Source organism: Ictidomys tridecemlineatus, chromosome 9 (assembly GCF_052094955.1).
Source record: "Ictidomys tridecemlineatus isolate mIctTri1 chromosome 9, mIctTri1.hap1, whole genome shotgun sequence".
NCBI lineage: Eukaryota > Metazoa > Chordata > Mammalia > Rodentia > Sciuridae > Ictidomys > Ictidomys tridecemlineatus.
Window position 1 is genome coordinate 65,954,497 of NC_135485.1, and position 13,090 is coordinate 65,967,586.

Here is a 13,090-nt window from a genome sequence, read left to right on the forward strand (position 1 = left end):
ACCCAAAGGACTTAAAATCAGCGTACTACAGAGACACAGCTACATCAATGTTTATAGCAGCTGAATTCACAATAGCTAGACTATGGAACCAACCTAGATGTCCTTCAATAGATGGATGTATAAAGAAAATGTGGCATATATACTCATTGGAATATTACTCAGCTTAAAGAAGAGTAAAATTATGGCATCTGCCAGTAAATAGTTGGAGTTGAAGAATAACATGCTAAGAGAAATAAGCCAATCCCACAAAACCAAAGGCCAAATGTTTTCTCTAATATGTGGTTGCTAATTCACAATAAAGTGGGGGTGGGGGGCCACTAGGGAAGAATAGCGTTACCTTAGATTACATAGAGGAAAGTGATGGGAGGGAAGGGAAGGGGATGTGGAGATAGGAAAGATAGTGGAATGAAACAGACATTATTACTGTATGTATATATATATATATATATATATAATATATATATATGACTACATATAATAATATAATATATATATATATGACTACATGAACAATATGATTCTGCAACATGTACATTTAGAAAAATGAGAAATTATATTCTATCTATATATGATGTATCAAAGTGCATAAATGCATTCTACTGTTATGAATAACTAATTAAAACAAATAAAAAATTAAAATAAAACAAAACAAAACTCTTCCAGGATGATTTTTACAGCTTGCATTGGGCCAATCACATTGTTCTCTTTGTGAAATGAGTTGTAAGGTTTTGTTTTTGTTTTTGTTCTTGGATTTGTTCATTGCCCCTCCCAAAACAATTTTTCCTTCAAACTTGTGGCTAAATGTTGGCTCTCAGTCCGCGGCCAGGCTCTCACCCCTGGAGTAGTGGTCACTGCTGGAGCTACTTGTCCGAATCATGTGGAGAGCTCATGTTCACACTATGCATCTGTGGGAGAGTGTGGGGGCGGAATTCCACCAAGCATGTTATTAAAATTCTAAAAGCTGCAAATGACAAGCTTCATCTAGCATATGGTAAAGTTGAAGGCAAATACTGGAATACTTCTTCAGAAGCAAAAAAGAAAGTTAAGTCCCCTTCAGTAGTAAGGCCCAAGTACTTTCTGCTCCTGAGTGTGTCCCGTCTGGGTCTGAGGCCCAGGATGCTACCCCAGCACTCTGTGCCTGGGTGTGGGTATGTGGGCAATGATTGGCACAACCCAAACCAGCTTTTATACTTTCAAAACAAGGAAATAATTACCACATTTCTCATTTGGTAATTGTATCGTGGCCTCAGATTTACTTCTAACAAATAATTATGGTCTCTCTATAAAAAGTAAGATGAAATATTACTGAATTTGCAATTATGTTGTATAAAAGAGCTGTATAAAAGTGTGGTTGCAAAAGAAACCCACAGAAAGGTGACTTAGTGTTACAGGGTTTTACTCTGCCACTGTCCAAATAAATATCGACATTATGCATTAGAACAGTGACTCCAGTTCTGTGAGATATTTGGGAATCCATACCATTTAAAATGTTCATAATTCTGTCTATTGTCCTATAAGGATTCATTGTTGCTTGATGGCCATTCTCTGACTTTTATAGTTACCTGACAATGACCCATCACCTTCTTTCCTTCAAATCTTCCAGAAATTTCTTTGTTTCCTCAGTTTTGCTGTATGGGTTCTGGTGGGATGTTGTTGTCTCTATTGTTTGTTCACCAGTTTGTATATTATGTTTTACTTTACTGTAAACAGTAAAGATAGTTTGGTATTCTGTCAACAAGTTTGTTTTTTGATCAACCAAAAAATTAAAAAAAAAACCCCAAAGATGGTTTTGTACCTTTAAAATGGTTCAGGCAATTTTGTGGAGGGGGGGGGGGGAAACCAAGAAAACAAACTAGGAAAAAACACTAGAAAAACTACATCAGTTTAAGGAGTACCAGTGACCATATCAGCCATATATGGCCAAGAAACTGATTATAGTATGAAAATGTACATCAAGAAGATTTAATTATTGTGCTTATTTTAAAATATTCAGGTAATCAATTTTAAGATTTTTAAACATTTGTTCTAATTACAATTTCATTTTTAAAAGAATTTAAACTTTAAAAATAGTTGTAAAATAGAGTTTTTTTAGTCAGTATTTCAAAAGTCATATATTTATATAATATATAGTCATAATATATACTATATAGTTATTATATATATATACACACATCAGAATAATGACCCTTTTCACTCTCAAAAGTTATCACAATATGAATGTGAAACTCCAATCAGTAATTCTGTAATCAAAGAAATGTCCTTGATTTTCATTTTACACATTGGTGAAAAATTACACAATTCTATTTCTAAACAAAAATACAATGTTTTATTCATGTATGTATCTTTTTTATATTTAACTATGTTGATGAATATATTCAATTGAAATTATTTCAGTATGTAGGACAAAACCAGATAGAAGGATTTAAGGATATTTACCTTAAATGTAGTAAGTGGTGAAGCTGAGATTAGACCCAAAGTCTGTGCTTTTGTACCATGTACAACAGTCAAGATATTTTCAGTTCTTAAGTAAGCATAGCCCTAGTACAAGTGTTTCTCTTAAACAATAAATAATTTAACTCCTTAGATAATAGCAAGACTGGAATTAGGGGAAATTCCAGGATTGGTTGATTTACTGGCTCAATAATACCCTTAAGTACCCATGTCCTTTTAGCATTTTACCTCCTTGTGACTGCAAGATATCTCAACCACCAGTAAAGAAGAAGAGGGTCTTATTTTTTCTTTAATTTTATATCACTATAAGTGAAAATTTTTGTTAGAAATACTTAAAAAGATTTATCTGCAGTTATTATCAACTAGAATTGGGTCACATGTTCATGTCTGAGCTAATCACTATCAAGGGCAATGAAACACCATAATTGGCTGATAGCCATCATTATTTACTCTCCGAGTGTGAACTTTCTCATAGCACATAAGAAATTGAAGACTCAAACAAAAGTCTAATTTGCCATCAAGGAAGAAGAATCCTGCCTGTTAGCTATATAATAAGTAATATTTGCCACAATTTGCTTTCTCCTGATGTGCTATAATGTCTAGTTGTGTCACATGTTGTAGTCTTTTTTATTCAAATATTATTATAATATTAAACCTATGGGAATTCTCATAATTGCAGTTGGTAGACATGTTTTCCTAAGCATAAAAATAATTCTTTAATAGCAATATATGTAATTGTGCTCTAGCCTGTTTTAATTTTAAAATTTCCGCATTTCCCTTGAATAAATTGGATACATGCTATACTATCATAGTGTTAATTTAAATAAGTATAACTGAATACCTAAAATATGAAAAACAAACTATGAATTCTAGTGGGATATAGAAATAATATGGTCTTATTTCTGTCTTTGAGGCTCTCAGACTCTAATAATCATTAGCATTTAAGCCTGTCACATAATTTTATTGTCTTGTAAGGGTCTGGCGAAACGTCGGAGGGAGAGACCACCCAAGAGACTGACTCCATGCAATTGGCAAAAGGGGATATTTATTGGGGATCCATTCCAGCGTGCTGGGACTCTGTGCTCACTCAAGGAGGGAGAGCAGCCCAGAGCCCTGAGCAAAGGTCAAGCAGAGCTTAAGTACCCTTTTTGGAGAGGGCTTTGCATACATCAGAACAAATCATCATGAGGCGCGGGAAAATTGAACAACAACTCTGAGACGTGATTGGCAAATTCATTGGCGGGAACAGGTCAGGCGGGTGTGATTGGTCATTCCTGAGCCAGGTACACATTCAAACTGATTGGTTCGGTCCCTGTGACAAACTGCTAAATGGCTAGTAGGGTGTTGTCTTAACTATCTCAGGAATCTGGGTGTAACAGAAGAACTCAATAATACCTAATCTTTTACATTTTAATTCAAGCCTTCCAGCTTAGAAACTTTACCCTTTCAGTCTAACTAGAATAATTCTCAAGAAGCACTTAGATCTCTTGGCCAGTAATCCATAGGGAGCAACTCACCATCAGCCACACATTGAAAACAAATAATTCCAATAGTGTATGCCCCTTTTTAGATTTAAACCAAAATTCTATCTCAGGTTTACTTAATAAAGATGCTGCCCTAACTGGCAAAACATCTGGAAAAAAACAAAGTTAGATCCCTTCCTCATATTATATATTAAAATAAGTTCCAGAAGCATCAAAAATCTGGGTATTTAAAATAAAATATTAAAGAAAACAGGAGATACAGCAGAAAACTAGGCAGGAAATTGAGGAGCACAAAGAAGAAGGCAGATATTTAAAATATTGTTATTGATATCAGTGTTGAGAATCATGTTGGATTCCCTTTCCTCTTGTGTTGAAGATTTGAACACCTGAGAAATGCTGAGGCAAGTGCAAAAAGTTTTATTTAAAGAATAGAACAGAGAGACAGAAAGACCGATATTCCTCTGCAGAGGATAGGGTCTCAATTGGTGCCCAAGGGAGTGGGGGTGTCCTCCTCCTTTTGTACTTTTTCTGTTTCCTTTCTACTTATGTCCCCTCCCTCTCTTATATTGCCTAAGTGACCCAAAGGTGAAGTGATCCAAGGGTGAGAACAATCCACCCTGGGGTATAGGCATTCATTAACAACTCCTGACTGGGGGGGAAAAATTCCCTGAAGGCAGGTAACCTTGACAACAAATTGGAGGAGGGGGAAGTGCTCTGGAGATATTAGCATTTTATTTCCTCTTGAATCAGCCCCCATCTTCATCATTCATTACCTACCCCAGCTGTTCATTTGCAGTTCGATTACCCCCCACCTCATTATGACCAAACATAACAAAGTCAAGACACAAATAATAGGCTGAAAGTACAATAACAAAAGACAGTTCAGGGGTTCTATTCCTAATATGAACTGATTCCTATAAATGGTGGTATGTTCAAATACTCTTCTGCACTATAACAATTAGCATATGCAGGTGCTTGGAAAGTTTTTGAGTGTTTGTTTAATTAGCTTAAAACTTGGAGGTTTCAACTCTGCACATGCAAAGCAGGTTGACCTCCTACTCAGGCAAAATACCAGTCAGACTGGTACATTTTCATAAGATGAGTAGTTTGCACCCTCCTATGATAGCTAAAGCTTGGTGCCTCAATTAGCATCACAGACTATATGCTCTACAAAGCAGTTAGAGAAAACAATTGCATGTTGACTACAGTGCTGCTTTGCATAAAGTTCTTTGAACACATTTGAAATTGGAGAAAGAGTTCTTTCCAAGTCCTTGGTAAAGTCATCAGGGATTGTCTCTAGGCCATAGTATCTCATCCTAATATTCATCCTAGTACCTTGTTATAGTTTACATGGTCTTTATTCAGAAAGTGCATAACAGAAACTTGCATCTGAGTGACATTTATGTGCCATTTACAAAATCATAATTGGTTAAATGGCAAAATATTTACAATGTTAGTCAGATTCTGTATTATAGCAGGGAGATGAATTAATTCCTATTTAAATTTATTATAGCAGCACAATTCACAATAGCTAGACTGTGGAACCAACCTAGATGCCCTTCAATAGATGAGTGGATAAAAAAATTGTGGCAGCTATACACAATGGAGTATTATGCAGCACTAAGAAACGACAAAATCATAGAATTTGCAGGGAAATGGATGGCATTAGAGCAGATTATGCTAAGTGAAGCTAGCCAAGCCCTAAAAAACAAATGTCAAATGTCTTCTTTGATATAAAGAGAGCCACTAAGAATAGAACAGGAAGGAAGAGCATGAGGAAAAGACTAACAGTAAACTAAGACGAATGGGGGGAGAGAAAGGAAGAGAGAAGGGAAAACATATGGAAATGGTAGGAGACCTTCAGTGATACACAAAATTATAAGAGGTTATGAGGGGCAAGGGGGTGGGGGGAAAAAAAAGAGGAGAGAATTGAACAACAGCAGAGGAGGTAGAGAGGGAAGATGGGAGGGGAGGGGAGGGGAGGGGGGATAGTAGGGGATAGGAAAGGTAGCAGAATACAACAGTCACTAATATGCCATTATGTAAAAATGTGAGTATGTAACAGAAGTGAGTCTGTATTATGTATTTGGGGAGTTCAAAACCCAATTGAGTCGAATGTATGAAAGATGATATGTCTTGAGCTCTGTAATGTTTTGAACAATCAATAAAAAAAAATGAAAAAAAAATAAAAAAATAAAATATTAAAAAAAAATAAATTTATTTCAAGTAATAAATTGTTTTTTACTGATGAATTTGTTCTTCATTTTAAAAAGTTATTCTTCCCAGGAAATTTAAAATCAAATACAGAATCCCAATCTAGCAATTAGTTCTTTCAGAAATCTTTTAACAGCTAATCTCATTTACCTTTTTTAGATGTGCACCCTTCTGCTTTAAATTTTTTTTAGAACAGAATGCTTTAGTTTTATACAATTTTAAATGTATAAAGTTATGCACATCATTTCAGGAGAGGACAAATCCTTCATTGTATATGTAATGAAATGAGACTCAGAAATGCTAATTGGATATGCTAGTTTTATGCTAATTTACAAGTTGAGGCAGGGCTAGAGACCCAAACTTTTGATTATTAATGTAGAATTCATCCTACCTTATTCATAACTTTTTTTAAACCAAAATTTCAATAGATATTCTTCCAGAAACAGGTGAATTGTAGATTCTAATATTTTGGTAACAAAGCTTAATCTCTAAGTGAGGCTATGGAGTTAATTTTTTTTTCTTTATTTTCTTTGGTACTGGGAACTGAACCCAGGAGTGCTTTACTACTGAGCTATACCCACAACCCTTTTTATTTTTTTATTTTGAGAGAGAGTCTTGCCAAGTTGCTTATGGCTTCATTAAGTTCCTGAGGATGGCCTCGAACTGTAAGAGTCCGGCAAACTTCGGAGGAAGAGACCACAAAGAGACCGACTCATGCAGCAGCAAAAGGGGTTTATTGCAGATCCAGCATGCTGGGGCTCCATGCTCACTCAAGAAGGGAGAGCAGTCCAGAGCCCCGAGCAGGGGTTGAGCAGTGCTTAAGTAAACCTTTTTAGGGAGGGCAGGGGCTTTACTTTTTTTCACAGTCTCCTTTAACAAATCACCATACACCTCGGGAAAAATCAAACAACAATTCCCAAACATGATTAGTACATTCATGGGCAGGAACAGGTTGGGCAGGAGTGATAGATCAATCCTAAGGAGGGGATACATTCAAACTGATTGGTTTGGGCCCTGAATGCCTACGTGCCAAGCTGCACTGGGTCCTAGGTTATTAAACAACTAAATGGTCAGTACCGGGCATTGTCTTAACTGCCTCCGGAATTTCAGGTTCTGTGTGCAGTTCAGAAACTTTACAATACCTAGTCCTTTACATTTTAACTCAGGCTTTGCAGCTTAGAAACTTTACCCTTTCAGAACTTGTGATCCTCCTGTCTCAGTCTCTTGTGTTGCTGGGATTACAGGCATGTACCACCATGCCCAGCTGAGTTAATTCATTTTTGGAGGTAGTTTCTTTGACTAGTTTAATGACTTTTGAAAGGTATAAATTAGGGGTAATTAGAATGATTTAGGCTTTCAATTATATTTTTACTATTTAATAATACCCCAGATTAGTCTGATTTTGAAAAACCTAAAAGTAATATCATTATCACAAAAGGGATCGGGCTGGATGCCAACTTTATAGATCAGCTCAGCACAGCTTTTATTTGAGAATGCAGTGATGCCTCTGATGGGTCCATTTTCCTGGTGGAAAATGAGCCACTGGCCAAAGTGGGGTTTAGGCTTATTATAGGTTATACTGAAAGATCACTCAATTAATGAGCATGTCAGTTTGGGCAGTCTTTACTGGGCCATATGGAGGGTGTGGGGTCAGTTTAGGGAAGGAGCAATGCTTTGGCCTCTTCTCAGAAATTGTCATTTTAGACTTGACGGAAATCCCCACCCCCCCTTCCCCCACCCCTGCCCCCATCCTGTGACCTGTCTTGTCACTGGGAAACACAGTGATTCCTTCATTCCTTCTCCCTCAGCCACATTATTTTGGGGTTCATCTTTTTCCATATCCAACAGATATATACTTATAAAAGACATAGAATGTCACAGTTTTTCTTCTAAGATAACTCATCAGTGCAAATATTACTACCTAGAAAAGACATCACTTGATACATGAGTAGAGATATAAATTTCAACTATTTTTCTTTATGATCTCTTTAACTCTATCTCATGTTTTACTCCCAACTTAAGAATTCTTGAATCTTGCAGGTATTCTCCAGATTTTCATAATATTGAATTCAAACAACCAATTTCCTGTGCAACTGGAAGTATGATTTCCTTTTCAATGGTATGGCATCTCATATTATCTATCCACTGCTTTCTGGGTTACTAGTCTCCCAAAAGCTATTTGCAGGTATATACAGCATATAAAGCATTAAAAAAATTTTCAGTTCTGAGTGTTGCACAAGATGAAGCCCTGCCAAAGGGGCAGAACAACTTCTCCCAGATATTCCTTACCAAAGGTGAAGAATTGAACAGGTGTACTGTTGCTTTTCCTTAGCATGAGGAGGGCTTTTCCACCAAAGAACATTGCCAGCCATGGCTTGGAAAAATGGGTCAAGTTCTTGGAGAAAGCTTTTTCTTCATATTTATCTCCTTGAAGTTAATAGAAACCACATGCAGAAGAATTGGGTGAGGGTGGCAGTTGCAAAACACTGCTTAAGTACCAGTGAATCATCAAAACCACCATCAACAAATGTTTCCCAGAATCTTCCTCAAGTCTGGATGGCACCCAGGTTGTTGCTATGGATTTACAGTATTTAGCTACAACAGATTGTTGTACAGGGTTCAGAGTTATAACAGGTCACGAGATTGTGGCAGGGGAAGCAATTGCATACCCACCTCCAACCTCAGCACAAGTGGGCAGCTTTTCAGCTGTGAGACAAGTTAAATAAAAAGTGATCATAAAGTGGTACCCTTTTATTTGTTCACCTTTCCAAAAAGTAGAACCTATCTGTGTTTCAGCTCTATTGTATTACAAAATTTAGGTCTCTTAAGTGTAAGGATAGTAAATAGATCTGAGGAAAAAGTTGACCTTTGAAAATCATTGGGGAAAAAATCGGCAGGCAAGATTGTAGATGGAGGAAAATGGCAGCAGCAAGAAGTATAAGCAACACTGACTCAGGTGGGCAGGTGAAATTTGGAGTTTCAGTACCAGAAGGCTCGGTAGGTCAAAAAATGACCATCCAAATGTGTCAATGCCATCTCATCTTTTTTTTTTAATATTTATTTTTTAGTTGTAGTTGGACACAATACCTTTATTTTATTTATTTTTATGTGCTGCTGAGGATTGAGCCCAGGGCCTTGCAAGTGTTAGGCAAGTGGTCTACCGTTGAACCACAACCCCAGCCCCCTGCATCTCATCTTAAGACACTGATTCTGTGACCAAATATTCTTGTCAGAAGGAAAACCAGTATGACAACCAAGAGTTAGCAGTGTACGAAAAGAGGAGATCAAATTGAACGTAAGAATGAAATGAAATGTGACCAGAATCAGCCAGTAAATCAGACACAAGAGGAGCTTGATAAAAAGACATTACTCCAGAAAGACTAGTTATGTCATGGGTGAACTCATTCTAGATATCCAGGATGGGGTAGCTTCAATCCTCACAAAACATTCAAAGAAGTTTAGTTCATGACACAGAAATTTCAGGTTCTTTATAAAGCTCATTATGTGATCTCTCATTTATTCATTATGGAAAATTTGAAATCAAAATAAAAGAAGAAAAAATATGAAGAACTGACCACTTAGTTTTAACAATTATCAACACATGACCAATTTTATTTCAGTTATATTCAATTACACTCTTTCTCTCTTTTTTCCCCATGGATGCTGAAGCAAATTTCAGATAGCTTAGTATTTCATCTGGAAAATTCGGTATGTTTTGTAAAAATAAATAAGAACCATTTTATTGTCATTATGCCCTTCAAATTAGAAATCATTTCTCAATTAGTAAATATTGATTCACTGCCCAAATTTTCTAATCATCTAATGAATGTCTGTTTGGAGTTGATATCATTTGAATTAGGTTCCAAATGAGGTGTACATTGCTTAGTATGGGTCTTTATGCATTTAAAGAACACATTAAGACTTACAACTAGTAGTTTTTCCTTTCTGTTTATTTTTCTCCCCTTTTATGTACTTGTTGAATAAAACAGGTCCCTTGTATATAGAATTTCCCACATCCTTGTTTTAGCTGAATGCACTCCAGGAGGTGTTATTTAGCATGTTCCTCTCATTCTTCTCTGGATTCTCCCTGAAAGAGGTTAAATCTAAAGACTAGATCAGATTCATGTTTGCTTTTTTGGCAAGAATACTGACTGTATCAGTGGTGCTATGTATTTCTAGAAAGAATTCTTTTTTTTTTTTAAAATACAACAGAGATTTTATTTTCTTTCCCTCTTCTTATAAGGGCACCAATCATATTGGATTAGGGCATACTTTAATGACCTCATGTTAACTTAACCACCTCTTTAAAGACTTTATTTTCAAATATGGTTATGTTCTTAGGTACTATGGTATTCAACATATGAATTTTGGAAGAACACAGTTCAGTCCATAATACATATGAAACAGCCTGTAGAATTCCATCAGAAAGCTCATCAAATCTGATTCCCTTTTTTCCATGGTGCTTTGATTGTGCATGGGTTCAGATGTGTATCTATCATTGTAACTTCCTCATCAGTCCTAAAGGTGTTAGTAGCCATTGAAGATTATTGTCTAGACAGGTTATTTCATTAGGTTTGAAAAAAGGTTATACTCTAATTTTAACATTCTGCCTGTATTTTCTAGCTAGAATTTACCAATAAAGGAGAACTTTCTTGATCACACTATTAGGTAATCTGGAAATAATTGCTATAATATAGGTAAGGCAATTATTTGATTTTTTTGCTTGACCTCATTATCATGTTGAAGAGATTATTAAACCCTTATGGCTAATATACCACAAGAAGCTACATAAAAATCATGGAAATGACAGAATACAGTGAGAAAATTGGAGATTGAGACACATGAAGATCAAGGGATCTCATCTTGTCATTGCACAGTGTGTTGCAGATGGTGACATGGCATTTTGATACGAGCAATTTCTCTGCAGGCTAAAGAGACATCTGTATTTATAATGGTGTGTTTCTACAAAGAAAATTTAGTTCTCTTATTTCTGTCATTTCTGACATTATCAGACCTCTCACTGTTGCCTTTAGTCTGATATATGTTCATAGTTCTAATAAACACACAAGTAATCTCACTCACTGCTCAGTTTATTTACTGTCAGCTTCCCTTGTTTGCCATGGGGGAAAAAAACCCATTGAATATCTGGCTCCATTTTGTACAAATAAATTAAAAAACCAGCCTCTACCTCAGAGCAAAGCCTGTGCAAGGCAGGGGCACCATCTTTGTCCTTGGAAAGACCCACAGAGCACTCCTAGGCACATACTCACCCTGCTGAGTTGTTTATCTACAAAGAACAGGAGAGATCTGCAGCACCAGGTGTCCCTGACTCAGTCAGGCTAGGTGGGGATCTGTAGCAACCCCCTAGCAGCCACCAATCAGCATGAGACAGGGAAATACCTGGGATGCCAGATGACCCTCTCAGTAGTTTATGGTGGTTGATAATGTGTTGGGAAACCATGTAGTTCAGCATGAACATCTCTCTTGGCTTAAACCAATCAGTTCAAACGAATCCCCCTCTTGTAGTAACCAATTACCCCTACCCAACTTGTTCCCACCAGTGAATGTGCTAATCATGTTTTAGAGTTGTTTTATGATTTTCCCGCAATGTGTGATGATTTTCTAAGGGATGCTATGATGTAGGTGAAGTCCTGCCTTCCCCAAAGAGTGTATAAAACTGCTGCAAACCCTGGGCTCGGGGCCTCTCAGCATCACCAGTTGCTGTGTGTGCACATGGAGGACCGAGCTAGCTCGCAATAAATAAATGCTGTTTACATCGATCTTGGTCTCTGGTGGTCTTTTGGGAGTCCCGAATTAGAGCATAACCAAATCTGCTGTTTTTGTGGCCTCTATCTTGCACTTAAACAAAACCAACCAAATAGTACTGCTTTTAATGAGTCATTAAGCACTTATCTCTGTAGAATAAATCATATATTTATCTACTGATTTTTTTCACTTTGATTCTTATTAGTTATGAAAAAGACAACTTATCTTACCCATTTAGCCTTAGCTTCCTCATTAGTTCAATTGGGATCCATAAACATAATCCAGGGATCTTCCAAGACTAAGAAGGAGAATTTATGTGAAATCATCAATCATAGAGTCTTTCTTATTCATCCTGTTGATTTCTTACTGAGCTCCTTTTTGTGGTAGCTTTTGTGCTAAGTCCTGAGGAAACAGCAAGGGCTTTGCTCTGCAGTTTCAGGCTGATGGGGAAACCAACATATGGTATAATGTCCCTAGGCACACATAATTGTGGAATTTGAATATTCATCAGTTTGTTCTAATTGTTGATTAATTTCTTATTTCTACCAACTTATTAGAAGTTGATGTTTAGTTCTGTCTCCCTGCTATCTAATTTTACTACACTTGGTCTTCTTTACCAGGTTCCAAAAGAATAATATGATGCTAAGTCTCAGTGATAACCTCCTAATACAAGTAAAATAATGAAAGAAGAAAATTTCCATTTCATTCATTCACTCATCCATTTGTCAAATATTCAGATATCAATTACTAAAATACACAAGATACTTTCTGAGAAGATAGAAATGCTCAAACCAATTTGTTTTATAAAGCATCCAAGACAGGTTAATCAGAATTAGACGATGCCTCTTCTGAGTTTGACTGCATATTATTGCCTATAAATTGGATCATATATTTGAGATGAAAGATTTGGATCAATATGTCTGATTTAATAAACACACTAACAACTTGAGACTGACTTTTAAAGAGTAATTTCCTTTAGAAAATTAGGTAGAACTATCAGATAAGGAAATGAATAGGGAACCTGATCTTCAAAACTGAACCATGACTTCCTTGACTATGGTTTTATAAGCAAAGTTGTATACTTTTGTCCCCAGTTCTTGTCCCCATCCTTACCCTTATTTCTTAGTTGCCAAACTCATCTTTGGATTGCTTGTTTTATGCATTAAATAATGACT